Genomic DNA, 17,333 nt, shown 5'->3' with positions numbered 1-17,333 from the left:
TTAAATTTCCAGTGACCAGTATGCGAATGCGAGAGCGATAACACCAAATTTAACACACCTGCTCCCCAGTCACACCTGAGACCTTGTAACACTAATGAGTGCCATTCACGGGGGAGGAAAAAAATGGCTAATTGGGGCCAATTTGGACATTTTCACTAAAGCCCCGTACACACGAGAGGGATTAAGTCTGACAGACCTCCAAAGGAGTTCCGCCGGAGTTCAGACGGAGTTCCGACGGAGTTCTGGCGGACTTTTCGACCGAACGGACTTGACCACACACCATCACACCAAACTCCGACGGAGTCGAACGTGATGACGTACGACTGGATTCGACGTAGGAAGTTCATAGACAGTAGCCAATAGCTGCCCTAGCGTCGGTTTTAGTCCGTCGGAGTAGCACACACACGAGCGGATTTTTCGACGGGGACCGGGTCCGGCGGAGTTCCGTCTGGAAAATTTGAAGCATGCTTCATTTCTAAAGTCCGTCAGACTTTGGCGAATCAAAAGTCCGTTGCAGCCCACACACGATCGGATAGTCTGACGGACTCAGTCCGTCGGAGTTTGGATGTCGAAAAGTCCGCTCGTGTGTACGGGGCTTTAGGGATGTACTCACTTTTGTTGCCAACGGTTTAGACATTAATGGCTGTGTGTTGAGTTTTTAATAGTAAAGAAACTGCTCTTGGTGTTCAAGTTATATAACAAAAGCAGCCAGCACTGCAAGAGACAAATTTGTGCAAAAACTATAAATATAAAAAAGTGCAGCACTAAACATGAACATACACGATTATTGATAGTAGAAAATCCAAAAGTTAATAGAATTTTTTTTTTTAAATGTGAAAAAAAACAAAAAAAAGGTAAAAAACACAATAAGAGAACTTCTATATAGTTCATATAAGTGCATAAACTTTGTGGTTCCAAGTAATTATGATTTATCACCTAAAAAATAAGAGAAAAGGATCACCTCTGAAAAACTTCTGCCACCAAATGGGATATAAGGAGGCTTACCGGAACATATGGAACTAGGGATGCACCGAATGGGTTTTTTGGTGCCGAAACCGATACCGAAAATGAAAAAATACACTAGGCCGAAAACCGAAACCGATACCAAAACAGCACTGATACCGAAAATGACTGTTTTTAAAAAATATTTTTATACAGGAGATGGTCAGAGACTGGGGACATGGTACAGGAGGTGGCCAGAGACTGGCGACATGGTACAGGAGGTGGCCAGAGACTGGCGACATGGTACAGGAGGTGGCCAGAGACTGGCGACATGGTACAGGAGGTGGTCAGAGACTGGCGACATAATAAAAGAGATAAGTGCAGCCAGTGTTGCCCCCAGTGATGCAGCCAGTGTTGCCCCCACTGATGCCGCCAGCGTTGCCCCCCACTGATGCCGCCAGCGTTGCCCCCCACTGATGCCGCCAGCGTTGCCCCCCACTGATGCCGCCAGCGTTGCCCCCCACTGATGCCGCCAGCGTTGCCCCCCACTGATGCCCCTCTGCAGTGAAGAGAGCCGTCTGGTTGAATAGAGCGCCGGGAACATCACAGCTTTAATTTCAATAGCTGTGTGTTCCCCGTCGCGCGCCGTCACACACAGCCCCTCCCCCTTGTCCAGGCACTTTGATAGACAGATCACCCGTCCAATCTAGACAGGTGATCTGTCTATCAAAGTTCCCCCGGACAAGGGGGAGGGGCTGTGTGTGACAGCGCGCGACGGGGAACACACAGCTATTGAAATTAAAGCTGTGATATTCCCGGCGCTCTATTCAACCAGACGGCTCTCTTCACTGCAGAGGGGCATCGCTAGCTGCATCAGTCCTGCGCTATTCACCCCCATCATGGGCGGCACCAGGGGCGGGGCGGGGGCGGAGTTCCGCCCCCAGGCCCCGCCCCATTTTCGGCTCAGTTATCGGCCGTTTTTTCCTTTCGGCAAATTGCCGAAAAGGCAATTTTCGGCCAATATGTTTCGGCGGCCGAAATTTCGGTGCATCCCTATATGGAACTTATTCAGTTTATACTAAATGGGCCAGACAGGCAATGGTGTATCAACGCCTAGATCAGTGATGGCGAACCTTGGCACTCCAGATGTTTTGGAACTACAATTCCCAGGATACTCATCTACACTGCAGAGTGCACGAGCATCATGGGAAATGTAGTTCCAAAACATCTGGGGTGCCAAGGTTCGCCATCACTGGCCTAGGTAGAAGATGGCTTGCTGTAATCTTCTCCAATAGATCTTATGGTAATTGGGAGGGTTACTCAACAGCCACTGAAGCCAGCATAGTAAGGCACTTCAGAGTCAAAGTTGAAATCCTCTCAATAGTGCTCCATTAGGACATAGAGCCAAGGAGAAGACTCAACATAGTGTAAAACCATAATAATATATATATATATATATATATATATATATATATATATATATATATATATATATATATAGGCTAGAACACTCACATTTTGGTAAACATCAAAAGGCATTGATTGAATGATGCAACACCCTTGTGTCTTATTGGACCAGTCAGTTGGCCAGATTGCCAAATATTTTTATTTTTTTTATAATTTATAGGCGGTAAATAATTCTGTGTTAAAAGCAGATAACACAAGAATACTATCCTTTTGATGGTGTTAATTATGATTTAGTGATGTCTGGCAGAGTTCTACATTTACTTTTTACTTTAAAATCTAAGTGGTTTCAACAAAATGACCATACAAATAATGTTAACATAAAAGGCGTCAATAGCCTACTGGCAGCAATCCTTACCGTCTGAGAACCTCCAGATCAGTACCTGACAAAACAGTACATAGTGTGTGGCAGTGTGTTTCAGGCCAAATGAAAATGTCACTTTACATTACAGAACTTGTTGTACAGAACATTAGCTACCTTGCTGGTCAGGGAGCTTTTAAAGCTTGTCTTCTTTTCCATGCTACCACAGTTTATTGAAATTTAAACCACTTTAACACAGAGGCTTTAATTAGTTTCCCACTTGAAAAAAAGCCATTGTTTTTATCAATAAATGAGTTTGTGTTGGGTGAACTTAAAGTGGGGTGCCCCTTACTGCAGCTGCTGACCTTTAAATAATCGGACACTTACCTGTCCCAGGGTCCAGAGATGCGGGGGAAAGAAGCCCTGCTCATTCCCCCGCTCTGCTCGGCGGCACCGGCAGTCTTACTATGGACACCCTCTTACTGTGAAGCCACAGCCGGGCACCCACTGCACATGCGTGAGCGGTGCTGCGCGCTGTGATACGCCGCGCAGTCGTCTGGGACCTGTCACGTGTCCCAGATGACTGATTGTGCCGAGGGGAAGTGACGTCAGGTGCCCGGGCACTGAAGGAGGCAGACTATGAGGGACCCCCTAGCAACAGGCATTTCGAGGCGAGTTAATTTATTTTTTTGTTTTCCAATATTTTTATTTATTTTTTTTAATTTTAATTTTTTTTTTTAATGGGGGGAGGGATTGAGCGTTTCCTTGGTTTTGTGTTTGGGATCATTGTCTTGCTGAAATGTCCGCTCTCATTTCATCTCCCTCATCCTGGTAGATGGCAGCAGATTTTTATTAAGAATGTCTTCTCATTTTTCCGTTCATCCTTCCTTTAACCACTTGAGCCCCATAAGAATTTACCCCCTTCCTGACTATAGCACTTTTTGCTATTCGGCACTGTGTTGCTTTAAATGACAATTGCGCTGTGGTGCGATGTGGTGCCCAAACAAAATTGACGTCCTTTTTTTCCCACAAATAGAGCTTTCTTTTGGTGGTATTTTATCACCCTGAAGTGAATATAGTAAAAGGGAAACCTTAGCGCTGATAATAGTAAATATGTAGGGATAACACTTATGTATAGGAAACACCTAAATGACTAAGCTGCAACCATGTCAGTGTTCTGTCACTATAAAGATTAATTATATATAATGGTGCGCTCTGGTCAACTTCCTATTACACAATCTAAAAAGGAAATACGAGGCTACCAATCATGAGGCTGCTATAGGGATATATGTTGAACACAGTACTGTGCAAAAATGCAATAATATCCTGTGCAAATAGGTAAAAAGAGTTAAAGTGCAAATGAATTTGTGTGCAATTGACAAAAAGGTGCAGACAGTGGTGGATTCATGGAGCTGCAGCTCGCCTCGGTGCCCACATAGCAGGCTGCTTGCTGTGGGGGCACTTGTCAGGAGGGAGGGGCCAGGAGCTCCAGCCAGGCACCCAAGAGGAGAAGACGAGGAAAATTCATTACACAGAACAGGTAAGTGTCACAGGTTTGTTATTCTAATATATATATAAAAAAGGGAGACTTTATAATCACTTTAAAGTGCCGCTTTACTCTCCTAAACAACACTGATATATATTTTTAAAAATGCTGTTTATTGCTTTTAACAAAAGTATAAAACAGTTACAACGGTAACCACAAGACAATCATACAGTACAATGCATTAGCACTAGCAACCAGTATGACTCCAAAGATTATAATATACATTTTCATCATGAAGAGTATCATCATTACAAACTCAGACATGTATTTTTATAGTAGTAACCAGTCCACATACAAGAGCGATTCAAATTTGCAAAACAAAGACAGCCTTAACTGCATATGATCATAAAAGACATTATCCCCAAGAGAACATGTCAGGGGTTTCAAGGTACATCAAGTCGCAACAATACCAGGAGATGCACAGGAGCAAAAAGCATGTTAAAAACAAACAGGTAATCAGATACTATGGGCATATCATTTACCCAATGCCCCACACCTTATCAAATTTATCTGGCACACTTCTACTGGCATAAGTAGCTTTATATGAAAGGTATAGTTTTATTAATGAACACTTTCCAGGCAGAGACAGAGCCACTGGCTTTTCAACGATAAAATAATAATTTTGCTGGCATAATATAACAGTAAGGAAAGGAATATGCGTCACCTTAGGAGCTAGGGAATCCACTAGCCCTAGTAGGCAAATTGCAATTGAAGGTTGAATATTTATTGCTGTGGCCACCTCAATACATTGTAGGGCTTCCAGCCAAAATTGCTGGATGGCCGCACAATCCAAAAACATATGTATAAAGTCAGCGTGCAAAAAAAGTGTAACACCAGCAGGTAGAGGTTTGAGAAGGTAAAGACTTACCATATTTATCGGTGTATAACACACACTTTTTTCCCCCTAAAATCAGGGGGAAAGTGGGGGGTGCGTGTTATACGCCGATCCCCCACAATTTTTAAAATTTTCTGCCACTCTCTGCGGCTTCGGGGGTATTTTCGGCGCACTCGGCTGGTCCCAGTTATCTTCGGGCGCTCTCGACTATTTACGGCCGCTCTCGGCGGCTTTCGGAAAGCTGAAAGCCGCCAAGAACGGCCGACTGTGCCCGAAAATAGTAGAGAACGGCCGAAAATAGCCGAAAGCCGCCGAGAGAGGCCGAGAACTACCGAGCGCTTCCGATATACACAGGACATCTGTTCTGTATCTCTGCAGCGCGATTTTTAAATTACAAAGCCACAGAAAAGACTGCAAATGACTGACGAGACTAATGGCAAGGCTGCAAATGACTGACAAGGCTGCAAATGACACTGACAAGGCTGCATTAATGGGCATTTAAATGTAAGTTTTTTTCCTTAAAAACTTCCCTCCTAAAAGTTTTTTTCTTTTAAATTCCCCCCTAAACTTGGGGTGCGTGTTATACGGCTATAAATAGTATCTCGTCTAGCTAGAGTCAAAAACACCCTTTGGAGGAGTTTGATGTTGATTATTTGTAATCCTCATGCTTCTTGCATTAGTAAACAGTTAGGAAAGCATATAATATTTACTTACTTTATATACATTAAAATATATATATATATTTTAAATTTCTTTTACATTTGTTGCCTAGGCAAATTATGTCATACAAGCCAGGTATCTTCAGAAGGGGAGGAGATGGGAAGGTTTTTTTTTTCCAGGAACTAAATGCTACATGAACCATTTGCCCTTACTCAAGATGGCCATGGAGAGAAATGCTAGGGGGTTGTCATTTAAAGTGATTTTTCAACAAAATAAAGCAAGGAGTCATGGATGGACAGGGGAGTTTGCTTTGAATATTAAAAATGTGTTAAATAGAGTTTTTAGTTTGTGGTGCTCAGATGCAGTGAAGATCCGCTTTAACCGCTTGCGGACCAGCCGCTGCAGTTTTACTGCGGCAGGTTGGCTCCGCTGCACAAAAACTGGAGTTAGTACTTACCGGTAACTCCTTTTCCGGTGGTCTTCCAGGACAGCCCTTGAGAGATGGAGCTCCTCCCATCGACACAGGAAACACATTGCCACAGTTCAAAAGGCGGTCCCTCAGGTCCCTGGTCAGTCATTCACCAAGAACCGAAGGATGGAACTGAAAAACATATAAACCATAACAGGTAATAACATTAGTACATCACTATAATCAAATAAAGGGTGGGATCGTGCTGTCCTGGAAGACCACCGGAAAAGGAGTTACCGGTAAGTACTAACTCCAGTTTTCCCAAGTGTTCTTCCAGGACAGCCCTTGAGAGGATCCCCAAGTACTTACCAGATTAGGGGGGGACCACGGCCTGGAGGACTTTCCTCCCAAAGGCCTGATCCTGACTAGACATTAAGTCCAGTCGGTAATGCCTTGTAAAGGTGGAAAAGCTTGACCATGTGGCTGCTTTACATACCTGCTCCGGGGTGGCACCAGCTCTTTCTGCCCAGGATGCAGACAACGCTCTTGTGGAGTGAGCTTTAACACCCTCAGGAGGATCTCTATTCAAGGCCTTATACCCCTCTGCTATAGCTAGCCTAATCCATCTAGCTATGGTTACTTTTGAAGCTTTCTGTCCCCTACGCTGTCCGGAAAAAAGGACAAAAAGGGAGTCTGAGATTCTGAATGGATTTGTTATTTTAAGATATTCTAGAATACACCTCCTCACATCCAATAAATGAAAACGTTCCTCTTTCTCATTTGCTGCATTTTGACAAAATGAAGGGAGGACAATATCTTGGGACCTATGGAAGCTAGATGCTACCTTTGGTAAGAACCCAGGGTCTGTCTTTAGAATGACTCTGTCTTCTAGGATCTGTAGGAATGGTTCCCTGATGGAAAGTGCTTGGATTTCACTGACCCTACGGGCTGAAGTGATTGCCACCAGGAGAACTGTCTTAAAGGTAATAAGCCTTAGGGAGGCCTCTGAGATAGGCTCAAAGGGTGACCCCAAGAAAGCCTTTAGCACAACTGCTAAATCCCAGGATGGGACTTTTGTGATTCTGACTGGCTTGCGTCTAGCGACTGCCTTACAGAATCTAGCGACAAAAGGATTTTCCTGTAAGCGTTCATCTAGGTATACACTTAAGGCAGCTATCTGTACTTTAATAGTACTTAGGGTTAAACCCTTGTTTACACCTTCCTGTAAAAACTGTAGAATATTAGCCGTATTTATGTCCCGGCTATTCAGCCAGCTATTGAATTTTTTCCAGACTTTTTTGTAAATAGCTCTCGTGACTGGTTTGCGACTCTGTAGTAAGGTCGCAATTACCTCGTCTGACAGGCCCTTACTCCTTAAGATTTCCTCCTCAGTAACCACGCTGACAGCTTCAGTGTGGCGACCTGCGGATGGTAAAGAGGTCCCTGCGACAGGAGGTCCTGTCTGTAGGGAAGTCTTAGAGGCGGACAGTCTGTCAATTGTAGCAACGTTGTGAACCACGGTCTCCTGGGCCAAAAAGGTGCTACTAGAATCAAACAGGTTTTCTCCTTGAGGAATCTTGCTAGGACCCTCGGAATGAGATGAAGAGGGGGAAATGCATACGCCAGACTGAAAGTCCATGGAGTTTGCAAGGCATCTACCGCCAGGGGTTGATCTCCTGGGTTTAGCGAGAAAAAATTGGGAACCTTTGCATTTTTCTTGCTCGCAAAAAGGTCTACCTCTGGTTCTCCCCAGTGAGCTGTTATGAGATTGAATGCCTCTGGGTGTAAGGACCATTCTTGGTTCGAAATCTTTTGTCGACTCAAGAAGTCCGCCTTGTTGTTCAGCTCCCCTTTCAGGTGAACTGCAGAAATGGATTCCAGATTGGCTTCTGCCCACTGGAGAATGCGTCTGGCTACCACCATCAAACGAGGACTTCTGGTTCCTCCTTGTTTGTTTATGTATGCTACAGCCGTCGTATTGTCTGAACGGACTTGTAGATGGTGACCCTGTATTGCGGGGTGGAAAGCTAGAACAGCTCTCAGGATTGCTGTTAGTTCTTTCCAATTGGAAGAGAAACATTTCTCCTCCGGGGTCCACTTGTCCTGGACCCAGCTTGAGCCTAGGTGGGCTCCCCAGCCCCAACTGCTCGCATCCGTTGTTAGTGTTGAAGTGATAGGAAGGACCCAATGAACCCCTTTGTTTAGGTTCTCCCTGTCCTTCCACCACCAGAGGGAGCGTTTTACCCTTGAGGGGATCGATACCTCCTCCTCCAGATCTCTGCCTTTTAATTGTTCTAACAGAAAACCCTGAAGTTCTCTTTGATGGAACCTGGCCCATTGTACGGCTGGAATGGCTGCCGTCATAAGACCTAAGACCGACATTACTTCCCTCACCGTACACTTGGGGCTGCATTGAAGAAAAGATATTCTCTGCCACAGATTCAAAATCTTTTCTTCCGGCAGTATAATTTTCTGATCTACAGACTTGATCCAGTACCCCAGATACAGGATCTCCTGTGTTGGGGTTGTCTTGGATTTCTCCTGACTGACAATCCACCCTAATCGACTCAGACTGAGTTGAGTCAATTCTAAGTCCTGAGAAAGACGACTCTCTGAGTGGGCTGTTAGGAGCAGATCGTCTAGGTAGGGGATAATTGAGACTGATTGAAGCCTCAGAGGAACTAAAGCCTCTCCGAGAACCTTGGTAAAGATTCTCGGAGAGGATGATAGACCGAAGGGAAGTGCTCTGCACTGAAAGTGGTAAACCTTTGTGTCTATCTGCACTGCCATTCGAAGAAATTTCTGGCATTCCTCCCTTATTGGAATGTGCAGATAAGCATCCCTTAGGTCCAGGGTTGCCATAAATGTCTCTTTCTGCAGGAGATTCTTTATGGAATAAATGGACTCCATCCGAAATCTCTTGTAACGGATGGAGCGATTCAGTGGACGGAGGTTCATAATTAGTCTGAATCTCCCTGACGGTTTTCTTACCACAAAGATGTGCGAGTAAAAACCGTCCCCTTGTTCCTGAATAGGGACTGGTGTCAATACTTCTTGATCTACCATTTCCCCTATTAGTAAAGGTAAGGCCCTGGCCTTTTCTGAGTGACTTGGAAGCTTTGTCACCAGAAACTTGGAAGGAGGGTTGCTGTGAAATTCCAGCGCATGACCCCTTTTTATTATATTTAAGACAAACTCGTTCGAGGTTGTCTCTTCCCATTGAGGAAGAAATTTGCTTAATCTTCCTCCCACAGGAACCCTGACGTCACTGGGGTTTGGGATCCTGATTGGGGCGGCTAAACAGTATGCCCCCTTTTCCTTTCCCTTTATGTCCCGACCAATGCTTTTTGGGGGTTGAACTCTTCTCTGATTTAGAGGGTTCCTTAAAGGGACGAAAAATTTTTCTTTGAAAATTTTTCTTTTTTGCGGGAAAGGTTTTCTTTTTGTCCGCCGTCCTTTCTAAGGCGGAGTCTAATTCAGGCCCGAAGACTAAGTCTCCTGTAAAAGGGACGCTGCACAGGCGGGTTTTAGACGCCGTGTCTCCCCCCCAGGTTTTCATCCATACTGACCTCCTTGCTGCCACTGAAAGTGCTGCAGATTTAGCCGTAAATTTAACGGAGTCCGTGGAGGCGTCAGAGATGAAACTGGTGGCCTTAAAAAGCATAGGTAAGGATTTCAAAAGCTCCCCCCTAGGAGTGCCTGCCTTTAAGTGTTCTTGTAGTTGCGATAACCAGAACTCCAGGTTTCTAGCTACACAGGAAGTGGCTAGAGCTGGTTTTAAGCCTGCCATAGAGGCATCCCAGGCCCTCTTTAAGACAATGTCTGTTCTCCTGTCCATGGGATCTTTCAGGTGGCCCATATCCTCAAAGGCCAGATCAGCCTGCTTTGAGATTTTGGACAGAGGGGCGTCTAGTTTTGGATTTTTATTCCAGACCGCCTCTGGGCTCTCATCAAAAGGGAACCTTCTCTTAAGGGACTTAGGAAAGAAAACCTTCTTGTCTGGTTCAGACCACTCCTTAAGGACAAGGTCAGAAAGCACCTTATGTATAGGGAAAACCCTTGCTTTCTTTTTCCCCAGAGCCTCATACATTTGATCATGTCTGGATAACTGAGTTTCTTCCTCCTCAATTTCCAGCGTATCATAGATAGCCCCCATTAGCTCATCTACTTCCTCGAGAGATAATCTATATTTTGAGGCTTTAGATGCTGCTTGATCCTCTTCCTGACCCGAGTCAGTGTCAGAGGATTCGGGACTAATCAACGTGGGGCTAGGCTCCCTGACCATACGGGGCTCCCCTGAGCTGGGTGTTGTAAGGCATGGTGAGGATGAGATTATAGTTGTTTTACTCGTGGAGGCAGCTGCAGCTGATCCCACGTCAGTGATTAACTCCCGGAGGGACTTAAAGGTCGACGCCATTTCCTCTTTAAAGGAGCCCAAAAACTTTGCTAAAGGGGAATCTGCCTCAGATTTAAGCAAGCTTGCAATGCATTGCTTGCATAGGGCTTTGTTAGAGCCCGAGGACAACCTATTCCCACAATTAGGGCACTTTTTGCGGCCTGTCTTGTCTTCCCTTGGCATCTCTTTAGCCTGAAAATAAGAAGACAAAAGGATTTCTTAGCGTCAGCACCATGTCCCTCTTAGAATCACCACTAACAAACAACCTCACTGTGAGTAAACCGCCACCGTGGGGTACTACAGGGCCCAGCCTACAAACACCACCACTCCACCAGAGTAATAGCATGCCCAGCAGCCTACCTGGGTTTGGCTGGTGCCTGTCTCCGCCGGAGTATCCTGGGGGAATAGCCTCCATGGTCCCCCTCTGACGCTCCGAATCCCGCCGCTAATCCGGTATAGCTGGACGCTGGTCGGGCTTCACAGGCACAGCGCTGGCTCTCCCTCTCCTCCTTGTACCCTTAGAGACCCGGAACCGGAAGTCTCGGCACGCAGTGATGACGCGGTTCCGCCGGAAGTGAACGCTCGGCGTCTCCGACCCCCTGCAACGAGGAGGGAAGATGGAAGGTTCCACTCACCACTCCTGGGGGAAACCGGCGTCATTCTGCCCCTGGCCACCTCGGCACTGGAAGGAGGAGGGTAACGGGTCTGCTCCGGTTCAGCTGGACGGTACCCGAGCCAAAGAAAAAAGGTATGGACCCAAACTGCAGCCATAAACCAGGACCCGGTCCCTTAGGCTTGCAGATTCTCAGGCAGCCCCTGAGAGGGGCCTCCAGGTTCCTGGCAACATGTTCCTCCGACGGAGGAAACACAAATGACTGACCAGGGACCTGAGGGACCGCCTTTTGAACTGTGGCAATGTGTTTCCTGTGTCGATGGGAGGAGCTCCATCTCTCAAGGGCTGTCCTGGAAGAACACTTGGGAAATCATGTTATTGTACAAGATCTCGCGAGGCTTGGATAGCAGGGGCAGGCATGTCCAACCACGGGTCCCGTGGACTCTGTGTCTGCAGGGATACCCCTGATCATCTCACAGAGAGGAAGAATGGGGAAATGCTGATGTAAACAGGCATTTCCACATTCTGCCTAGTAACACTGTCACTGATCACAGCTCCCTGTAATCGGGAGCCGTGATCAGTGTCGTGTCACACACAGGACCCCCCCCCCCCCACAGTAAGAATCACTCCTTAGGACATACTTAACCCCTGCAGCGACCCCTCCTGGTTAACCCCTTCACTGCCAATCATATTTGCACAGTAATCAGTGCATTTTTAATAGTACTGATCGCTGTATAAATGCGAATGGTCCCAAAATAGCTCCAAAAAAGTGTCCAATATAATGTCGCAGTCACAATAAAAAAATAAATAAAAAATAATCGCTGATTGCCGCCATTACTAGTAAAAATAAAAATGCCATAAAACTATCCCCTATTTTGTAGACACTATAACTTTTGTGCAAACCAATGAATAAATGCTTATTGCGATTTTTTTTGCCAAAAATATGTAGAAGAATACATATCGGCCTAAACTGAGGAAAAAAATGTTTTTATATATATTTTTTGGGGGATATTTAGTATAGCAAAAAGTAAATAAAAAATGTGTTTTTTTTTCAAAAAATTGACGCTCGTTTTTTGTTTATAGCGCAAAAATAAAAACCACAGAGGTGATCAAATACCACCAAAAGAAAGCTCTATTTGTGGGGAAAAAAGGTTGTCAATTTTGTTTGGGAGCCACGTCGCATGACCGCGCAATTGTCAGTTAAAATGTTGCAGTGCCAAATCGCAAAAAGTGCTCTGGTCTTTGGCCAGCCAAATGCTCCGGGCTGAAGTGGTTAAGTAAAAGAATTGCTGGTTCAATTAAAAAAAAGAAAGCAAGAAAAAAAAAAAAGTAGTTAGTGAGTACCTAAATACTCACTCTCCCCTGGAACAGGGTTCCCTTAATTCCAACCAGAAGCTGACTCAATGCCTCAACTGGGCATAAGAGCTTGTTCCGTGGGGTAGAGGTAGAGGCATTAATTAGCTCCTTGAGCAGATGCAACTATAATCAATGCCTTTGCCTTAAACCAGGGATGTCCAACCTGTGGCTCAAGACAGCTAAGATTGCAGCCCAACACAAAGTCATAAGCGTATTTAAAAATGTAGATTTTTTGTAAAAATGCGTTTATACTTCGGGAACGCATGTGGCCAAAGAAAAAAACTTGACTGTCTTTTTACTGCCTTTCCCCAAAAAATATCTCACCTTATGTCATCAGTTTTTGGCAGCACCTATATTTGTGAGCAACTATTTTCAAGGATAAGGCTGGGTTCTAGGGCTGCAACTAACGATTATTTTCATAATCGATTAATCAGCCGATTATTTTTTCAATTAATCGAATTAAAAAAAAAAAAAAAAACGTAATATGCCTTTTTTCCTCCCGGGAACACCAATGATGGGGCACTATTCCTCACAGGAACACCAACAATGGGGCGCTATTCCCCTCCCGGGAACACCAATGGGGCACTATTCTCCCCCTCCCAGGAAAACCAATGATGGGGCACTACTATTCCACCCACCCCTCAGAACACCAATGATGGAGCACCCCCCCCTCCCCCCAGGAATACTTAGAAGTGTTAGGATGTAGCACTTGTCATAAAAATTAATGTACTGTGTATGTTTTATCTTACTGTTATATTAGCCGCTACCTTTCACAGTCAGTCAGCTTAACTCCCCTCACGGCTGCTTCTTGCTTCTCTGTTCCCTCGAAGCAGCAGCGGGATGGACGTGCCTCGTAACATATGACGGCGCCTTGTACACAGACAGGAGAAGGATTTAACAGACGGACAGGGAGGAAGGTGCAGACCAACTAATCGATCATGAAAATCACTGACGATTTTCATTATCAATAATATTGATTAATCGTTGCAGCCCTACTGGGTTCACACTGCTGCTGGATGTGGCTTGCAGCAGGGTGGCCGCTCCTTCCTGGGTCTCTGTTACAGGGACGAATCGGCCCAAATTTTTGCCTGAATTCGGCCCTGAAACTGAGCCAAAGACGCGCAGGACTCCTGTGCAAGCCGTTCGCATCTGCCCCATAGATATGTGATCTGGCTCCATTGAGAGCCGGTAACAATCTCCAGTCATGCGAATTGGATGCAGAGGAAAACCGCATCCAATTCGCACTAGTGTGAACCCAGCCTAAAGCACGCAAAGGGCAAAATTAGAAACAAAATATCCGGTGAGAGCCTTCAATATCGCATTTGTTTTACACTGCCTGTTTACAATAACTATATTACAATTTTTTTTTTACGTTTCAATACTCTGATAGGTACATTATCTTATCTGTATCAGTGATCACTGACCAGTGATCTGCCTGACTATTTTCTGCTGATCATCTATCCTTATTGTTAGCATATTTTATGTATGGCCCAAGACAATTTCTCCTATTCCAATGTGGCCCAGAAAGGTGAAACAGTTGGATACTCCTGCCTTAACCACTTCAGCCCCGGACCAATAAACACCTTAAGGACCAGAGGTCTTTTTCCAATTTCGCACTGCGCTGCTTTAACTGGTAATTGCGCGGTCATGCAATATTGCACCCAAACGAAATTTGCGTCCTTTTCTTCCCACAAATAGAGCTTTCTTTTGATGGTATTTGATTGCCTCTACGATTTTTTTTTTTTGCGATATAAATGGAAAAAGAGCGAAAATTTTGAAAAAAAAAATATATTTTCTTCTTTTTGTTATAAGAAAAATCGAATAAACTAAATTTTAGTCATACATTGAGGGCAAAATTTATTCAGCCACATGTCTTTAGTAAAAAAAATGTCAATAAGCGTATATTTTTTGGTTTGCGCAAAAGTTATAGCGTCTACAAACTAGAGTACATTTTCTGGAATTTACACAGCTTTTAATTTATGACTGCCTATCTCATTTCTTGAGGTGCTAAAATGGCAGGGCAGTACAAACCCCCCCCCAAATGACCCCATTTTGGAAAGTAGACACCCCAAGGAAATTGCTGACGGGTATGTTGAGCCCATTGAATATTTATTTTTTTTGTCCTAAGGGATTGAATAATGACAAAAAAAAAAAAATTTTTTTACAAAAAGTTGTCACTAAATGATATATTGCTCACACATGCCATGGTAATATGTGGAATTGCACCCCAAAATATATTCCGCTACTTCTCCCGAGTATGGGGATACCACATGTGTGGGACTTTTTGGGAGTCTAGTCGCGCACGGCACCCCGAAAACCAATCACCACCTTCAGGATTTCTAAGGATGCAAATTTTTGATTTAACTCCTCACTACCTATCACAGTTTCGAAGGCCATAAAATGCCAAAATAGCACAAAACCCCCCAAAATGACCCCATTTTTTTTTTGCACAAAGTTGTCACTAAATGATATATTGCTCACACATGCTATGGGCAGAAGTCAAATTACACCCCAAAATAAATTCTGCTGCTTCTCCCGAGTACGGGGATACCACATGTGGGGGACTTTTTGGGAGCCTAGCCACGTACGGGACCCCGAAAACCAAGCACTGCCTTCCGGATTTAAATATAAAATGCTACCAAAAAAAACTGTTAGCGATCGCAGGGATCAGGCCTGACTCTGCGATCGCTGCAGTTATGTGTTTAGTGTTTTGTAAGTGACAGTGATCGATCGTTACTGCACTTGGGTGGGCTGGGCAGAGGGGCAAAACGCAGGTGCTAGCAGGTATCTGGGCTGATCCCGCTAACAATGCGTTTTTTTGGAACGTGCTTGTGCCTGCCTGTGCCATTGTAATGACGTACATTGGCAATACGGCGTTCCTTAAGTGGTTAAAGAAAACCTTCTCGGTGGTGTAGCAGAAAAATCTAAATTAACCGCTTGCCACCCGCCGGCTGTCATATGGCGGCCAGGCGGCGAGGCTCTCGTTCTGACGTACGTCCACTTAAACAGGGAATGCTTGCAATCGTGTTCCCTGTTCTTTTGGTGGCGGCGCGTCACGGACACACCGCTTGCCACCGAGGGGGGTGAACAGCCATTGGGCATGGCTGTTTACCACGTGATGGTACTGCCCCACTTTGCACGCGCACAATCTCAAGCGCTCTGCGCGTGCACGTCAGTGGTGGCATGTTCCCAGAAACACTGCTCGTCACCGATGCTGGCAAACAGCCATTGGCCAGCGGCTGGTTACCACGTGATCGGCTGTGATCCTTTCACAGCCAATCACTAAATGTCAACAAACCGCAGTAACGAGATGTAACCGGGTTCTCCTCCTCACACACCAATCGTGTGTGAGAAGGAGATTGCGGTACCATCTTGTTACCGCTTACATTACACACCAAACACACTGATTTTCGCCCCCCCCCCCCCCCCGAATAAAGAGGACCTGTCATCACTTATCAAAGTAACTGTCACGGTTCATCTGAGTACCTGTCACAGTTCATCTGAGTAGCCGAGTACCTGTCACAGTCCATAGGAGTAGCCGAGTACCTGTCACAGTCCATAGGAGTAGCCGAGTACCTGTCACAGTCCATACGAGTAGCCGAGTACCTGTCACAGTCCATACGAGTAGCCGAGTACCTGTCACAGTCCATACGAGTAGCCGAGTACCTGTCACAGTCCATACGAGTAGCCGAGTACCTGTCACAGTCCATACGAGTAGCCGAGTACCTGTCACAGTCCATACGAGTAGCCGAGTACCTGTCACAGTCCATAGGAGTAGCCGAGTACCTGTCACAGTCCATACGAGTAGCCGAGTACCTGTCACAGTCCATACGAGTAGCCGAGTACCTGTCACAGTCCATACGAGTAGCCGAGTACCTGTCACAGTCCATACGAGTAGCCGAGTACCTGTCACAGTCCATACGAGTAGCCGAGTACCTGTCACAGTCCATACGAGTAGCCGAGTACCTTTCACAGTCCATACGAGTAGCCGAGTACCTGTCACAGTCCATACGAGTAGCCGAGTACCTGTCACAGTCCATACGAGTAGCCGAGTACCTGTCACAGTCCATACGAGTACCGGGAACCTGAGTACCTGTCACCGCCCTTCAGGATACCAGTCATCAGCCCATCAGAGTACCCAAATACCTATCTGTAGCCCATCAGAGTACCAGAGTACCTGTCAGCAGGCCATCAGAGTACCAGAGTACCTGTCAGCAGGCCATCAGAGTACCAGAGTACCTATTTGCAGCCCATGCCTCATAGAATATCTGTTGCGGTGGTTGCTTTCCAAAATGGGGTCTTTTTGTGGGTGATTCCACTGGGCTGGTGTTCAAGGACCTTCAAACATGTGAATTGACAGAAGTAAGAGTCAGCAGGAGGAAACTGGAGATTTAAAGTCAGTTTTTGACACGAGATCCACTGTGATACTACACTTTAACCACCTCAATACAGGGCATCCCCTTCCTAGCCTGGCCATTTTTCAGCTTTCAGAGCTGTCGCACTTTGAAAGACAATTGCTTGGTCATGCAACACTGTACCCAAATGAATTTTTAATAATTTTCTTCACACAAACAGAGCTTTTTTTTTGTAAATAAGTAATTTTTCTCCTTCATTGATGTGCGCTGAGGAGGTGGCACTGATAGGCTGCACTGATGGGGTGGCAATTATAGGCACTGATAAGGCGGCACTTATGGGCACTGATGAGGTGGTACTGATGAGGCACGATTATGCCGCATTGATGGGCACCGATAGGCGACACTAATATGAGGCTCTAAGCACTGATAGGCAGAACAGATAGGCAGCACTGATGG

The 17,333-nt window shown here is 45.5% G+C and overlaps 1 protein-coding gene across 1 annotated transcript in view; it reads right to left on the bottom strand.

Moving 5' to 3' along the window:
- The window catches only part of LOC143982287 (cyclic AMP receptor-like protein A), a 933,494-nt gene that overhangs the window by 869,980 nt on the left and 46,181 nt on the right, over nucleotides 1-17,333 (bottom strand). The gene's annotated exons all lie outside the window — the stretch shown is intronic.

The sequence above is a fragment of the Lithobates pipiens genome, unplaced genomic scaffold (assembly GCF_037356315.1).
Source record: "Lithobates pipiens isolate NorthernLeopardFrog02 unplaced genomic scaffold, aLitPip1_a1.2 Scaffold_16, whole genome shotgun sequence".
In the NCBI taxonomy this organism is placed as follows: Eukaryota; Metazoa; Chordata; class Amphibia; order Anura; family Ranidae; genus Lithobates; species Lithobates pipiens.
Note: the sequence above shows the minus strand (reverse complement) of the source record. Positions and strands in the feature narration are given on the sequence as shown.